General features: G+C 43.3%; 1 long non-coding RNA gene across 4 annotated transcripts in view; it reads left to right on the top strand.

Moving 5' to 3' along the window:
• Positions 1–469: 469 nt before the first annotated feature.
• LOC147022253 (uncharacterized) overlaps positions 470–16,191 on the top strand; it is a 136,375-nt gene continuing 120,653 nt past the window's right edge. The window contains exon 1 of one of the 4 annotated variants that reach the window (XR_015061133.1): positions 470–1,058. This is a non-coding gene — a long non-coding RNA (uncharacterized LOC147022253). The remainder of the gene's footprint in view (positions 1,059–16,191) is intronic. The other 3 variants (XR_015061135.1, XR_015061134.1, XR_015061132.1) reach the window with 3 other exon arrangements.

Below are 16,191 nucleotides of genomic sequence, written 5' to 3'. Positions count from 1 at the left end.
TGTTCTATGAACTCTGTAGTTGTCGTAGAAATTGTGTATTTTGACAATCCGTGGTATTTGTGGTTGTAGATTATACATTACCAAAAAGTGAAGAATATATAAGATGTCTCTTGACTGGTTTAAGTCGGGGCTCTTGGCCAAGCAACTCCAGATTTTCAACGTTGACCTGGAACCAGTTCCAAACACAACTCAATAAGGAAAGGTATGTTGTCATGGCAGTTGACTTCAGTGTCCTCAGCGTTGGTGTAGTATAGAAGGTGGTCGTCCACAACACCGCAATAGAACAACTTTGTAAAGCAAGCACGTGCTACCTCGCAGCGTGTACTGCTCGTGCAGGTTAAAGTTTGTGTTTGGGTTCATTTGAAGTTGAGACGTGTTGTGCCAATACATCTGGTAATATCGTATACCGATAATGGTTTATGATTTACCGATTTTACTCCAGATTGAAAATCTTTTTGTTCTTTTTTTTTTCATTCTTCCCACCGAATGCTCCAGATGCTTATAAATAAGCATCCATGAAATCCTGCAAGCCGTCTTCGGAAAATCAATCAATCGGAGCAATGCAGCATGAGCATTCAACGGGATGGTCGCAGGAACACCAAAACGCAAGAAATATTTTTGAATTTTCATGCAATTTATGTGATGTTCCAGTTAATCCTCCAAATTTGAAGCACCAAGTCTTTATTAAAATTTTTTCTTTTTCATGTACAAATATCCATCCACTGGGCTGTGAAGGTTAGGGTTAGGATCTCCACTGAATTTATGTGATACCACAGCATATTTAGTTCTTATTAACCTACGTCTCTAGACAGCAAGACCGCTCTCCCATGGTAGATGGGGTTGACAATTTTACAAGCTCCTTGGGGCGGTCCCTTCTTCCCACTGTTTCTCCACCTTCCCGCAGCTCCGTGTCGCTATGTCGACACTTGTTGAGACCATTCTCGCGACCCCTGGCGCCGCCTGACAGCTCCCTGTTGCCTGCCTTGACAGGAAGCTTGAATAAAGTGCTGAATCGCATTCCAGCACTTACAACCAACGGCAAGAAGGCACAGAGACCGGTCTGTGGATTGTTTTTCCCCATTCAGCACAATCACTCGCCATCACACGGATCCACGTATGTCGATGGGAATCCTTTATAATCTATTTTCCCTGCATGGAAATATCATCATCGCATTGTGAAGGTTTGAAGTCACCGTTGCAAACACCAGGAACTTCACTTAAAGCCATGTGACACACAGATGAGGTTTAATGACTAACACAATTCGGGTTGGCTTGTTGGTGTTTCCACGTGAAACCCCCAGGTTAAAATCCCATATACCATCTGTTTATGCCCATTGTCTATTGTAAATGTCCTGATGTCTACTCATGTCTTTGTACTTTTTGGATTTTGAAGAACTGTACTCTTCATGGAAGTGTTGGTGCTGCTGAAGCAGTTTCTTGGCAAGGGCTATGTTTGCAAGGGGGTTTGCCATTGCCTTCCCAGCATTGTTTGTCTGTGCTCCATCCTTTTGTTTGCTAAACATCAAGCAAAGAAGCAGCACATACGATTTTTAAAGTCTTTGGTATGACTCGACCAGGATTTGAACCACCGATCTCCAGGACTCGGAGTGGATGTTCTCACCATTACGCCACCAAATCTGTACTGCATGTGATTTATTTACAAGCTCCTCTGAGCCTCAGACCATTGTAAAAGAAAAAAATTTAAGGAACAAACTCCATGACGACGACAAATTCCACAGGTTACGGCATTTTGAATCAGTTTCAAGACGTATGCTAACAAGATGCTTGAAGCAGACTGAATGGAAACCTCAGTGTAGACCTCTGACTGTACACGCTCAGGCATTTTTTACAATGCCCTGACAACTCCCTTCATAGCCCCCTCTCCCCCCCCTAGCTTCGTCCAGAGAAGAGAGCACAATAAATTCCCCACAAATTACATCATTTCAGGATTGTTGCCTAGCTGTAGCGTTGCGCTTGTACATCCATCCATTGGGACCATACTCTGTGCAGAGCGTTGGTGCTGCCTAAGCAGTCTCCTTGGCTATTGGGCACAACCCTGGACGAGTTTCCGCTCCGACACGGGATACCAGCAAGCTGGCACTCATTTTGCCGACTTCGAAAGGATGACAGGCTGGATCAACCCCACTTGGTGTTAATTCAACAGAAAGGTGGGATTTGAACTCAGGAGACTTGGATCCCAATCCCACCACCCTAACTATGAAGCCAACACCAGGCATTGAGCTTGTCCACCTGCCCAGGAAATCCCTGCAACCACACGTCACCGAAATCACCCACCTGGTGACACTTTTATCAAGACACAAAAGTACCAATGACACCACTTTAGTTGATCTTGTTAAAAAAAAATTACAGTGAGAAATGACAAAACAAGGCATCTCCCTCAAAGAAGCAGAGGCATAGCCTGCTGCTCTCTCATTGGAGAAAGGTTGATGGTCTCTGTTTTTTTGTGTTTTTTTTACTGCCTCTGCACTCGTCCTCCGTCTGCTCTTCCATCCCTTCGTCACACCCCAGTCCCTCCAGGTCACATGTGTTCTTTCAGCAACTCCAAAAATCCAGGAATACTGCTCCCCTACACTCCTTTTTCTTCCTTTCTTCTCCCACTTGTGGAACCTTCCTCCTCAGTCCGTTCAATCCCACTGGTCCCTCCAGGGTTTCAAGTTGGCATTGTGCTACTCACTCATGCCATCCTCCTTCCTTTTCCTTACTTGTGATTCTTTTTTCTGTCTTCATTAACCCTCCCTGTCTACTTGCAGCATGCTACGTTTCCTCCCTCTTCTCTCCCCTCCTGCTCGTTCATCCCGTCGAGCCACATGCTTCTCCATTGTCAGTGTGTCAGCTTTCTACCCTCTGTTACCACCCCCTCCCCCCACTCCCGACTCCCTTTTACACGAGCCGAGACTTTGCACTTAATGGATCAAGAAGATTTTTTTTCTGACACTCTTTTTGGGGACAAATTTGACACCAGGATTAAAATATGAATTAATTCTGCTGGCTGCATCATTACCAGGGCATGACTGCTGCTGATGTGTTGCTTTATTACTCTTGGTTATGGTGGGAATTGACAATTTGTCTGGCTGAAGGAAAGTTTATGGAGTTACATAATGTATTCAAAGTCTCACTCAGTAAGCTATACCCTATTTACCACTACTATCCAGTACTGCCTACACAATGACATTTTTGGTGGAAAAGATCCTGGCCAGGTGAACATGAAACTTCCATCGAAAAATTAAGTTTGTTTCGATGTAACCAGTAATTCTGCATTCTTAAGAGTGGAACCATTTATTACACCTCCAGCACCGAAGGTGGACGGAAATTATGTTTCCCCCCCCCCCCCCTGTTTGTCTGTGAGCAGGATGTCTCAAACAGTTGTGGATGGATTTGGACGAAATTTGGTGGACAGGTTGGATGTGTCACAAGGCCGAAATTTTTCGATTTTTTGTGTAGATCCTAATCCGGTTGCGGATACTTGAATTTTTAGCCCCCATTAGACTTTGGTGTAACTTAGGTGTATGCCCACTATACGGGGGCTTATGGATTTGGTCTCAATTTTCATGTCCGTATGTGCGTCTGCAACCATATCTCGGACACATATAGACCAATTTTATTCGTACTTGGCACAAAGACAACGCATGATGGTTATGGGCGTCGATTGGTGGGGGACGGGGTGGGGACATCCCCCCCCCACTTTTTATCAAGGGGGGGACAACATATTGATTGCCCCCCCCCCCACTTTTTAATTGAAAGTAAGTTACGTAACACAAAACGAGCTGCTCAAGTACAACCAGGCCGAGATGCTCCTCGAATACAAGAATAAATTTTTTAATCTCTATTAAAGTTTTATTGGTCTATTATAGTTCTATTAAAGATGATAGGTTAACAATTCAACATTGAGAATCCGTGCTTCCCAAGCCATGGTCTCCCACCGGCCAAGCGTCCATAGCGACGTCGCTTTTTGATCCTTCGATGTCAGCTCTTCCTATCATTGCGAAGCAGAATTCGCCAAGTGTTGGATTGTTCACCCACTAACAGGGAACGTGACCTGGACATTTTGAGGCATGTTTGGACGTTTTCGGACTTTGTATCGTCATTTTATGAGTGTTTCAAGAAATCGCGGCTTCATGGCCCGGAGCGCCACGCCTCGGAGAGTGTTAGGCCGCAACGGCTTGGGGCCCCTTTAGCGACCAAAATAGTTTATTTCAACTTTCTAACTTATATCGCTGGATGCCTGATGTTATTACCTGCACGATGATGCGTGTGTTTAATTTTTGTGACTTTGCACCGTCGAGTTATAAGGCAATAAAAGATTTTGCGGCCTGGTATGTTGATTGAGATGGTGGAGCCTGTGCAGGATGACGCGGTTCCACTCTTCTGGCTCGCACGAACCAACAGAAAGAAATTTTGTAATTCTGTTTTCATATTTCGCAGTCGATAACAGTGGCCTAAATCCCAACGTTGAAAACCGGGTGAAAATCGAAGGAAAGTGGGTATTTTGGCGACTAAATTAGCTTTGAATACTTGGGAAACATAATATAAAATGTGCTGATTCACTCGCTTTTGCGGTGGTTCATGTAAATAATTTTTTCATCGGTACTTGGACTTAGGGGAGGTATAGACCTACAAAACGAGATGTATTATTTGGTTGTCGGACTTGTGAGGATTAAATTACAGATTTTAAAAGCTAGCTGTTGAAAAATATGCAAAATGCACCTTAAGGCCCAGTCACACCTTGACGTTTTAGCCAGCGATGGCAACGTATTAAAATGTATGTAAAACGCTGGCTTACGTTGAACTTTTGATGTTTTTTTTTTTAAAGATTCGGAAGTATTCATAGCGATTTGGTCTTATGTATAACGCATTAGTAACGGACACAGAACGTTTCGTTGTGTTATAGATAACTTATACCAACGAATGCTGAACCTGTTGTCGGCCTACACAACCGATGCCCAACGATAGTCCAACTTAGGCATAGCGCGTTGCACGCATCGCCGACGATGTCGTGACGTAGCCTATTAAAAGGCTGACGCACAACGATTCGAATCATAACTGCCGTAGAAATGGAAGTGACAACATCGCAGTCACACCTTGGCGATCTTGCCAGCGTATGCCGACCTAAGAAAAATGTGTCTAAAACGTTGGGGCACGTCAAATACGGTATGAGTAAGTTTGGTATACGTGAGTAGAACGCTAAAGTACGCTATCATACGTCGTAGTAAGTAGAGTACGTCAAGAAATTTTAAACATGTTCAAAATTTTACGACGTACTTGGCGTATGACACACGTTCCGCATGCGATGGGGATAAGTTGTACACACGATATGCGAACGCTTACACACGTCCACAAAGGCTACTTATAAGCTACTCATAAATCGAAACACGTCGCGGTAACCTCTTTTTTTACGCGAAACTTATTTCTAACTTATGTTTGACGTGCTTTGAACCAATTCTTTACGTAGTCCCAACACACATTGACGTATGTTGACGTATTCCAATGACGTCTTCCGGTCGACAAAAAAAATAAATGAACGTGTTTCTAACTTACAACTGCCATATAAAGACGTGTTCCCAGCGATTTTGGGAATTGGTATATAAAAATGGTGTTCATAAAAGGGGAACCCAACAGTGTTTTTGAGTCCTTTTTGAGTCGATGTCCATGTCAGCAGTAACAGTATCAGTATCAGTATTAGTAGTAGTTTGTTCATGTTGGCAGTAGTAGGTGAGTGTGAGGGGGAGGGTGTGGGTTATGATGGATCCTCCTTGCGTCCGCGTGTCCACGGGTAGGAGACATCTTTGCACCATTGTTCGAAGTTCTTCGCGGCTAATTTTTTATGGGGCTTTTTCAACAATGAGCTATGGCTTGTTTTTACGATTTAGGTCTATTCATAACAGGTTGGACAAATGCAAAATGAACTAATAATGTGCATAGAGCGCTTCGATAACTTAGAGATACGGTATACCAATGAATAATAATCGTGTAGCCGGCGTTCACAAACTATGCCCAACGATAGCCTAACTTATCCATATCGTGCGGCAGTTTATCTTTGCCGGTGACGTGGGGTTTGCTATTCATAGGCTGCCACTCAACGATTTAAATGGCTGCATCTCCACTATTGAAAGTTGACGCTTGCGCTTAACAATTGGATTTTTTTTACACTCAACGACTTTTAAACGGTACCACTCAGCTATTTTCATTGTTTACAATGAACGATTTAAATTGCTGTCACTCGCCTTTGTTTTTTGACGCTGGCGCTCGGAAATTTTAATCGTTTCTATTGAACGTGCTAAATCGCTCAAACCCCACTATTGAAAGTAAACGCTTGCGCTCAACAATTGGATTTTTTTTTACACTCAACGACTTTTAAACGGTACCACTCAACTATTTTCATTGTTTACAATGAACGATTTAAATTGCTGTCACTCGCCTTTGTTTTTTGACACTGGGGTTTGGAAATTTGAAGCGTTTCTTCTGAACATGTTAAAACGCTCAAACTCGACTATTTTAAATAGACGCTGCCGATGGACAATTGGAATCACAGCCAAGCTAGACATCGAAGTGTGAACATCCTCGTCATGCCGAAGAAAAGTTTGAAGAATGCTGCAAATAAGTGTCCTGGCCGTGGCCGTGGATGCTGACGCAAGGACGATCCATTATACCGACGTCTTTCAGCCTATGAGTAACTTAAAAGTAACGTTTGTCGACGTGTGGCAACGATCACGTAACGTGCCAATAACACGTTAATCATAGGTTAGAAATAAGTTTCGGGTACGCTAAACATTACCTCGGCGTGTCTCAACTTATGATTAACTTACAAGTAGCATGTGTTGACGTCTGTCAACGATCGCAGACCGTGCATACAACTTGTGGCCAGCGTAGCGGAACGTGTGAGTCATACGCCGGCATACGTTGTGAAATTTCAAGCATGCAAAAATTTGAGGACAACCGAAAAGTACAACGTTTAAAGCCAGCGTACAACGACGTATGGCAGTGTTTTTCAGCGTGCTCTCAATGTTATCAAAACTTACCCATAACGTATTCAACGTGTGCCAACGTTTTAGAAAAAAAAATTCAAAAATCAGCATACGTTGGCTAAAACGTCAAGGTGTGACTGGGCCTTAAGCGGTTCAGACAAACGAACGGAAAATTATTTTTGAATTCTGTTCTCGGATTATACAGTATCTATGGGGTAGTAATGAGATTACCTCGAAAATACGATTAAAAAAGGCTTAGGCTTAGTAGCTTAGCCGCGGCTTGCAATTTCTACTGGGAAAAATAACGTTCCGGAAAGAATTTCTCTTCCGCCATCATCTGAATAATTTTTTTCCGTTTGCACAAGGACGAAGACGAAGGAGAGACCGATATAATAAGGTGTCTCATTAAACTGTGTGATTTAGAATGATTAAATTAGAGATTTTAAATGCAGCGTTGAAAATATAATAAGGAGGATTGTCAGATTCTTGTTCACCGTGTCGACCCCGCAACGGTTCTGGGCCCCTTTCGCGACAAAAATGGTTTATTTCACCTTTCTAACTTGTATCGCACTATACTTAAACAAAACGTACGGGCATGCACTATACTTAAACAAAATGTACGGGCATGCACTATACTTAAACAAAACGTGCAGGCACGCACTATACTTAAACAAAACGTACGGGCACGCACTATACTTAAACAAAATGTACAGGCATGCACTATACTTAAACAAAACATACAGGCACGCACTATACTTAAAATGTACGGGCACGCACTATACTTAAACAAAACGTACGGGTACGCCCTATACTTAAACAAGACGTACGGGCACACACTATACTTAAAGAAGACGTACGGGCACGCACTATACTGAAACAAAATGTACGGGCATGCACTATACTTAAACAAAATGTACGGGCACAAACTATACTTAAACAAAACGTACGGGCATGCACTATACTTAAATAAAACATATGGGCACGCACTATACTTAAACAAAACGTACGGGCACGCACTATACTTAAACAAAGGCATGCGGTTTCAGTTGTGTGTTTTTTTTTGTTTTTGTTTTTTTTTGTTTTTGTTTTTTTTTGCACGTACGGGCACGCACTCGTGGAAATGATGAACGTATTTACAAATCAACAAACTATGTACAATAATTGGAAAGAAGAGAGTGCACGTCCGGACGGCAACCTGTGCCGGTTCCAGGCTATAATCATCAGGGGGGCATTCATTTTTCAAAAGGGGGGCACTTTATTTTTCAACACCCCTATATATAGCAAGCAAATGCTCACCTATACAATAAACAACACAGTGAAAGTGCTTTAAAAAAGGCTACAAGTATAGGCTAAAAGTTCAGTTGACACCTTAACAAAACAATAACTATTCAGAAAATCTGGACTGGCCAATCTGGACTGGGGGGGCACAAAGTCTAATCTGGGTGGGCATTGCCCCCCCCTAAATCCCCCCTCCCCGTGAGGCCGACACTGACGGCAACAGATCTTAATCCCTCGTCTCTTGGTCTCATGGTTTGTGAGAGGTAAAGAATTACATAAATGTTCACATTACAACTGATTTAGCTCATTCCTTTGGTGAACCCTTTTGATGGTATGCAAATCAAGAACACAATCTTTAACGATGATGCTAACTATGAACCAATAATATCATCATCATCTCACTCAACTTTAGCTCATTGGTTAATTAAATAAAATGATGAATATTAATAATCCCAGGTAATAAAATACCAGGGTATCTAACCCTAACCAAAAGTAATAAAAGTAATTAGCGCGTAGCTGGGAACTAAGCGAGTAATGGAATGCGAAATTGGGAGGTCAGATGCTAAATTAAGAACTGAACTCGTATCGGTGCTCTTTTAGTAATACATGTGCTACGCAAAGCTTATCACATGTCAACATTGTGCCTGGAGGTATAGTGACCTAGCCAAAAGTATGTTGACCTTAAAAATGCCCTGTTACGCAAAAATAACCCTTATAATTCACATGTCAAAATTTATTCAACTGAAATGTAATTCCCTTCTCGTTTCATAGAGGATATGGATATCAGAAAGTTTTTCGCGACAGCATCAAGTAGCACATCCCTGACCACTCTCCTGGAGCAATCAAGTTCCCAGAAAAAGGTGGACGATTCAAAGGAGAAGATAGCAGAAAAGGGTGCATGTGCGAGTACTTGGCCTAATTTCACAGATAAGCCTTTTCAACCTCATGATGTCAGTTGTATCCTAGTCCAAATACTGCCAAACCGAAAGTTGAAGTTTCAACAACAGTGGTTCAAAGATTTTCCGTGACTTCGTTTTGATCAGGGCATCAGCGGTGTACTCTATCACTCCTGTACGGACGCTTCTCGTGAAAAACTTACCGAAATTACCCGCTGTGCAGAAGACGCATTTGTCTCAAAGGGCTTTCGGAACTGGAAAAAGGCTACAGAAAAATTCAGATAACACGAACGATCAAACACACATAGGCTTGCCTCTGAAAATCTGAAATGTCGCAGAAGTCAACCTGGTGTCCATGTGCAGCTGAGCAGCAAACTGCTAGAAGAGCAAAGATCTGCACGGTCAGCACTTCTGAAGATTATCACCTCACTGCAATATTTAGCCCAACAAGGTTTTGCAATTCGTGGGAAGGATGCCTCTGAAGGGAATTTCAAAATGCTCTTACAGTTGCGGGCCGAGGATGATGTAAACCTCAAGACGTGGCTGTCAAGGAAGATGACGTTCACAAGTGGAGAAATTCAGAACGAAATTCTACAGTTGATGAGTCATGCCATCCGCAGGAATATCTGCAGTAAAGTGAATGAAATGTCCACTCAGTCCAGAATCGTAACTGATGGAACGCAAGATATTCAGGGTAATGAGCAGGAGTCGGTGTGTGTGCACTACGTGACGGATTCCTTTGATGTTCAAGAATATCTCATCGGCCTCTACCAAGTATCGTCAACAGGAGTATCACTTTGTAAGATGTTTCAGGATGTCCTAATTCGGTGTCAACTCCCTATTGAACACCTTAGAGCGCAGACTTACGATGGGGCAAGCAACATGTCCGGAAAGTACAAGGGCTGTCAAGCACAGCTAAAAAAAAACTCCAACTGCTGGCCAATTATGTTCACTGTGGAGCTCATGTCACCCAACTCATTACATCCAAAGCCCTACAAACTGCACCGTTCATAAGAGACGCCGTTGATTATGTCCAGGTACTCAGCAACATCTACAACAACTCTGGAAAATGCAAGCATCTGTACTTGAATATCCACGCTGACGATGCTGACACTCCTTTCCCTACACGCCTGAGGCCAATTTGCCCGATGACGCATTGGTTAACTCGTTCTCCTGCAGTGAAATCGATATTGGATAATAGTGGGGCAACTTAGCATAACAATTGTGTATTTTGTGAGGAAAGCACCAAATTTGGCACACTAGTCGCCCATCATATTATGAACCGATTTGGATATTGGGCCATCTCAAATTCAGCCGCTGATGGCTGTGGCAGCCATTTTCCACTGCCATTAAAATTTGAGATGCCCCAATATCCAAATCTGTTCATAATATGATAGGCTACTAGTGTGCCAAACTTGGTGCTTTCCTCACAAAATGCACAATTGTTATGCTATATTTAGCTAAGTTGCCCCACTATAACTATGAAGCTGTACTAGATGCCCTTCAACAAGCAAGTGATGACTTTGGTACGAACACGGCATCGCGAGCCAACGGTATTCGAAGCTGTCTTTCATCAGGAAAGTGTGTTCTCGGTCTGTTTGCATCATTGCCCATTCTCCAATCCCTTGAATACCTCAATAAGGCACTTCAGGGTTCACAAGTTACCGTCTCTGGTATGCTTACCACTGCAAAGGTAACTGCACAGAATCTCCAATCTCTCCGTACCGACCAGACGTTTAAGGAGGTTTTCGAAGCAGCACAACAGAAGCTCCAGCAGTGCCAACTAGATCCAGTGACCCTCCCTCGTAAGCGCAAGCTTCCGAAGAGACTTGATGGAGGCACGCAGGAATACACTGCCAATTCTGCAGAGGAGGTATACAGAGTTGAATTTTTTTAAAGTCATCGACAGCACATCCGAGAACTTGAACGAGTACTTCACATCAACCGACCTCATGGAGTATAGGGACTTGGGTGAAATGCTCCTGTCTGGGTCATTCAAACCACAAATAGTCCGCAAATATCCCGAACTGTCAGATTCCCGAGAGCAAGAACTTGGCTTCTTTCGTCACCAGTTCAGTGGTTCATCTGTTGAGGATTACGTAAGATATTTGTAGACATGGTGCCGGAAGTCCGTCGAATGTTCCCACAGGTAGAACGTTTGCTTCGGCTTCTATTGGTTTCCCCAGGAAGTTCATGCGAAGCTGAACGGTCATTCAGCGCACTCAGACGTATGAAGACTTGGTTACGTTCCACAATGACCCAACATCGCCTCAACCATCTCATGATCTGTCATGTTCACCGAGATCGTCTGACTGCACTTGACCCCCAAGACATTGCTACAAAGTTTTTAACTGGATCGGCAGACAAGAGGGTTCATATTTTTGGCAAGTTTTAAGGTAAGTTGACCGTACTCGTGTAATATCAATTTGTATGTCAGTCTAGTTTTCAGTTTATGTTTTGTGAATCAGTTCAAGGGTCGTGAGGAGGCTTGATAAACAATTCTTCATATATATATATATATATATATATATACATATATATATATATATATATATATATATATATGTATATATATGTATATATATGTATATATATGTATATATATATATATATATATATATATATATATATATATATATATATATATATATATATATATATATATATATATATATAGATATCATTTAATTAATCATACACATTTCAAAGTTTCAAGTGTCATCAAAGAAATATATATGTATTTCTTTGACACCCAAAATGTGTATGATTAATGTTTAATTAATTTCGCTCCGTCTGCTTACATTTGATAAAAAGATGGTCGATAGATGGTCAGATTATTTTAAGGGATTTGTGTGATCAGAAGGCAGCATGTCAACGAGCATATAAAATCAAAAATTTGCAAGGGTAGACTTGCTGTGTCCACGCCGGCACGGAGTGGGCTTCGTGGTCTGGACATGCAATGTCCCCCCCCCCCCACTTTTCAAAAGCAATCGACGCCCATGATGATGGTATACAGATGCAAGTGGTTTTTTTTTTTTCGACATCAGATCCAAGATGGCCGACTGGTAGCCATTTTAGTTGTAAAAAAAAAAAAACCCGATGTTGAACACGTCCTCAAGCATTTCTCAGACATGCATGGTCCGATTTTGTTCAAACGTTGCACAAGCACAGTACATGATGGCGTAAACTTGCACCTCACTTTATTTTGTGATCTGATCAAAGATGACTCACTGGTAGACTGGTGGCCATTTTAGTTGTACATAAATATGGGTTAGCCCTTTAACTCTGTGCAGCAAATTACAAAAACAGCAGGGGCTATGACATTTTATTTTATTTGATTCTTCAACATTGAGTGATGGGGCCAAAAATGATATACGGCACAATGTTAGGGATGGATTATTACAAAACTTGGTCGGTGAATTGGGTCGGTGAGAAGAACAAGCCAATTTGATGTTGGTTAAGATTTAGATGCAGATCTGGTGCATCAGTGGGATACACAACGTAAACTGTTCATCCTGGTGGAGGTATGCACTCTACCCAGTGCCATTCTAGTTATGCTCGTCAGAGGAGAGGGTGTTGCATTCGGGTCTATTCAGCTCGTGTTCATGAAGTGAAAACCTTGGTTAAGCGACCGGTCCTATATGTACGTACGTATGTGCGAGTCTGCATTTTGTTATTCCCATTTCTTTGGAACTGCTTGTCGGATTGAGACAAAGCTTACACCACAGGTCCCAATACTCATGTGGAATGTTTTAATGATAATTACGATGTCATAGGTTACGTGGTATGGCAGCAATGTTGGAGGGTGGGGGGGGGGAGGAGAAACGTTGACCCTCTGTATCTCCGAAACCACTTCATGGGAAAAATTGAAACTTGGAACATATCACGTACTCCTTCCCCATGAGGGATGTGATTTTTTTTTGATATATATTTTTAAATGATGTTTTCGGTGCCTTCATGATAACGTCATAATTGCATACAAGAATGCTACATCTGTAAGTATGAAAATTTTTGAAGGTCATCTCGGGGTAGGTTGGTCAACAGAAAATTTTTGATGGTCGTTGGTCACGTGATACGGCAGCCATATTAAAAAAAAAACTTCTCCGAAATGGCTGAACAGATTGGGGAGAAACTTTCAGGTATGACTGCCTATCCATGAGGAACAAGCAGTTCCTCACCTATGATGTCATAGGTCACGATTTGGCAGCCTTATAGGAGTTACCCAAAAGCCTTTAAAAAACCCTCTTCTCCAGAACGGCTGGACAGATCGAGGGGAAACGTTAGACATCTGTTCTTCAAGTCTTGGGGATACCGTGGCGTTCATGAATAATTGATAGGTCGCAAGGTTTGGCAGCCATATTGGATTTAAAGAAAATATTTTAAAAATGCTCTCTCTTGAACCGCTGCATCATTTGACATGAAACTTCAAAGTTTTGATCTAGTATTGATGGGGAATATATGTTTTATATTTCAACCTCATGAGATGCATGGTCTGGCAGCCAGAATTATTTAATTTTTTGAATCAGCTTGCTTATTTATTTATTTATTTATTTATTTTAATGAGGCTCTTTTGGTGGCTGCACCTGGATGGGTTTGAGAGTAATGTAGAGTCGCAGTTGAAATCCCGAGTCCTATCTTGGTTCCTCCTAATGACTTGATCTTTGCTTTTTGCTTGTTCGGTTTCTTCTAATGGACTCCATTGCAGTACCTATTTTATTTGGTCTTCCATTTGATTTGAATTTAATTTTTTTTAATTATAAAGTTGCTGCCAGAAGAGTTGGCTCACACCAACTCTTTATCAAGACTGTGTTGGGGAAGTATTCTATGAATACCATCTCGTTTTTTTTTGGATCTCCGCACAGAACGTAAGTGTATCAATTACACTGGACACTTTGGAACCCGAAGACCATTTCGAACCTTTACAACCCTGAGACCCATTAAGACCACAAAACCCCTAAAACTCATAAGACCCCTAAAATTATTTACAGCCTTTAGAACCCTAAGGCCATTTACGATCCTTTAAAACCCTAAAACCATTAAAGACATGATGGACCCTATAGACCCCGATGCTCCCTTTAGAACCCTTAGACCTCAAAGACCCTTGAGACCCTCTTCAACCCTTTAGAACTCTGAAGACCCTCAGACTACTTCACACCTTTTCGACCTGTTAATACCCTGTCGACCCATTTTAGGCATTTTAATACCCTTTAGTCCCCTTCAGACAGTTCCGTCCCTTTAGACCTTTTCAAACCTTTTTACCTTTCGACCATTTGACATTTACACCTTTTCAGGCTTTTGACTTTTACACATTTAGAACTAGACCATTTAGACATTTCATTTGCAATTAATGACCTTTCAATTAGTACAACCTTCCATTTATTTGCCACAGAAAACAAGTCCAAGTGAGGGTCTGAATCTCTGAATGTCCTTTGCTATTCCTTTATATTGTTGCGGATTTCGCGCCCGCCGGCGTGCGACGGCCACGTAACTCGAATCGCGGCACGTCGCCCACCGGACGGACAATCCAGTCGTGACCCTCTCGGACTAACGCCGGGAACCAGTCACGGGTGGACCTTTCGGTCTCACCGCGATCGAGCCAATCAGCCCCCGCGTGGGATAGGGTTGCTCGCCAAATTCGAACTACCTAAGTACCCACGCGGAGGGTAGACCGGGCGATCGCACCTCGCCGCAGGTCGACTTCGGACACGGGCCACTTAAGCGACCCGTTCCGTACTATCAGAATAACCGAGCGGTGTTATCGTCGACCTCGACGGTTCGATTAATTATCGGGCGTATTCAGCCCACTACCAACCCTTTACGTGAAGCAAGATGGGGATTCAATGGAGGAAAAGACGAAGCGAAGCGGGAGAACAGTTCAACAATAAAGCACATTTATTCGCGACGAACGGAAAGCACACAAATACAATTCCACCAAATGCACACAAAAAAAAGAAAACACAATTCCATTTACACAAAAAGCAAACATAAAAGTGAAAACACAGTGCAGAGCTAATACCGACTACCGAGCACACGGCAACACGAATACAATTCTACTTCACAGACGGCGCCAACAACACATACCCAAAACCAAGGAAAAGAACATCCCCCAAGAATGAGGTAGGCCTGAGGCCGAGACCGGGTCGGGCCTACCCGTCTGGTGATGAGACGCGGAGCGGCGATGGCCCCGCAACCCGCGGCCTCGTGGACAGTGCCTGGCAGGGGGGTGGGAACGGGGCCCCCTTGGTCGCACTATCTCAGCGCGGGGGGAAACAGGAGGGGGTTGCTGATGCTCGGGGTATAGAGGATCTTTATTATGTGCGACGAGCGTCTCCACCTCGGCCAGGTCGCGCTGTCGGCCTCCCTCGGGTGCAGCTTCCTGCACGACGCGAGCACCCCCTCGTCTGGTGTCGCCGCCTTTCCACAGCTCCGTCCCCTCCGTTCCGACTCCAACGCACACGACGAGCAGCTCCACCGCCCGCGAAGTCTTGACCCTCTGCTTCCGACTCTCCTCTTCTTGACTCTCCGACCTCCTCTGACTGACGAACACGGTCCTTTTATCCCCCCGTAACTTCGCCTTTGACCCCCTCCCTTTGACCTTTCACCTCGCTCCCCATTGGCCCGAGAAAAAGTGGGCGTGAAGGCTTTTTGATCCACAAATTTGCATATATCGATCGCCCTGGGGGCGGGCCACCCGCCCCTCGCTCACCGATTGGACGGCAAAAAGTGGGCGTGTGTCGTTTTTGATCCGTTTTTGAAGCAGAAAATCCGTGATTTTGTACACGCTGTTCGACGCGCGTTCTGCATGAGTCCAACACCGGTACCCACAGCGGGGCAAGAACGGTGGCGATGCTACGGTGGCGAGGTGTGACGGGAAGGTCGTGGCGGTTGTGGTGAAGCGGTGGTTGTGGTGAAGCGGTGGTTGTGGTTGTAATTGTGATGGTAATCCTGGCGGTTGGTCCAAAATAAAGATAGTAAAAGAAAAACGGCTATCCTGAAGAGTCGCAGCTCGCATAAATGACATGTATTCCCACTAG

The sequence above is a fragment of the Eptatretus burgeri genome, chromosome 8 (genome assembly GCF_056783735.1).
Source record: "Eptatretus burgeri isolate ZD-2024b chromosome 8, Ebu_testis_v1, whole genome shotgun sequence".
NCBI classification, from domain to species: Eukaryota; Metazoa; Chordata; class Myxini; order Myxiniformes; family Myxinidae; genus Eptatretus; species Eptatretus burgeri.
This window is presented reverse-complemented; position numbering and strand designations above follow the sequence as displayed.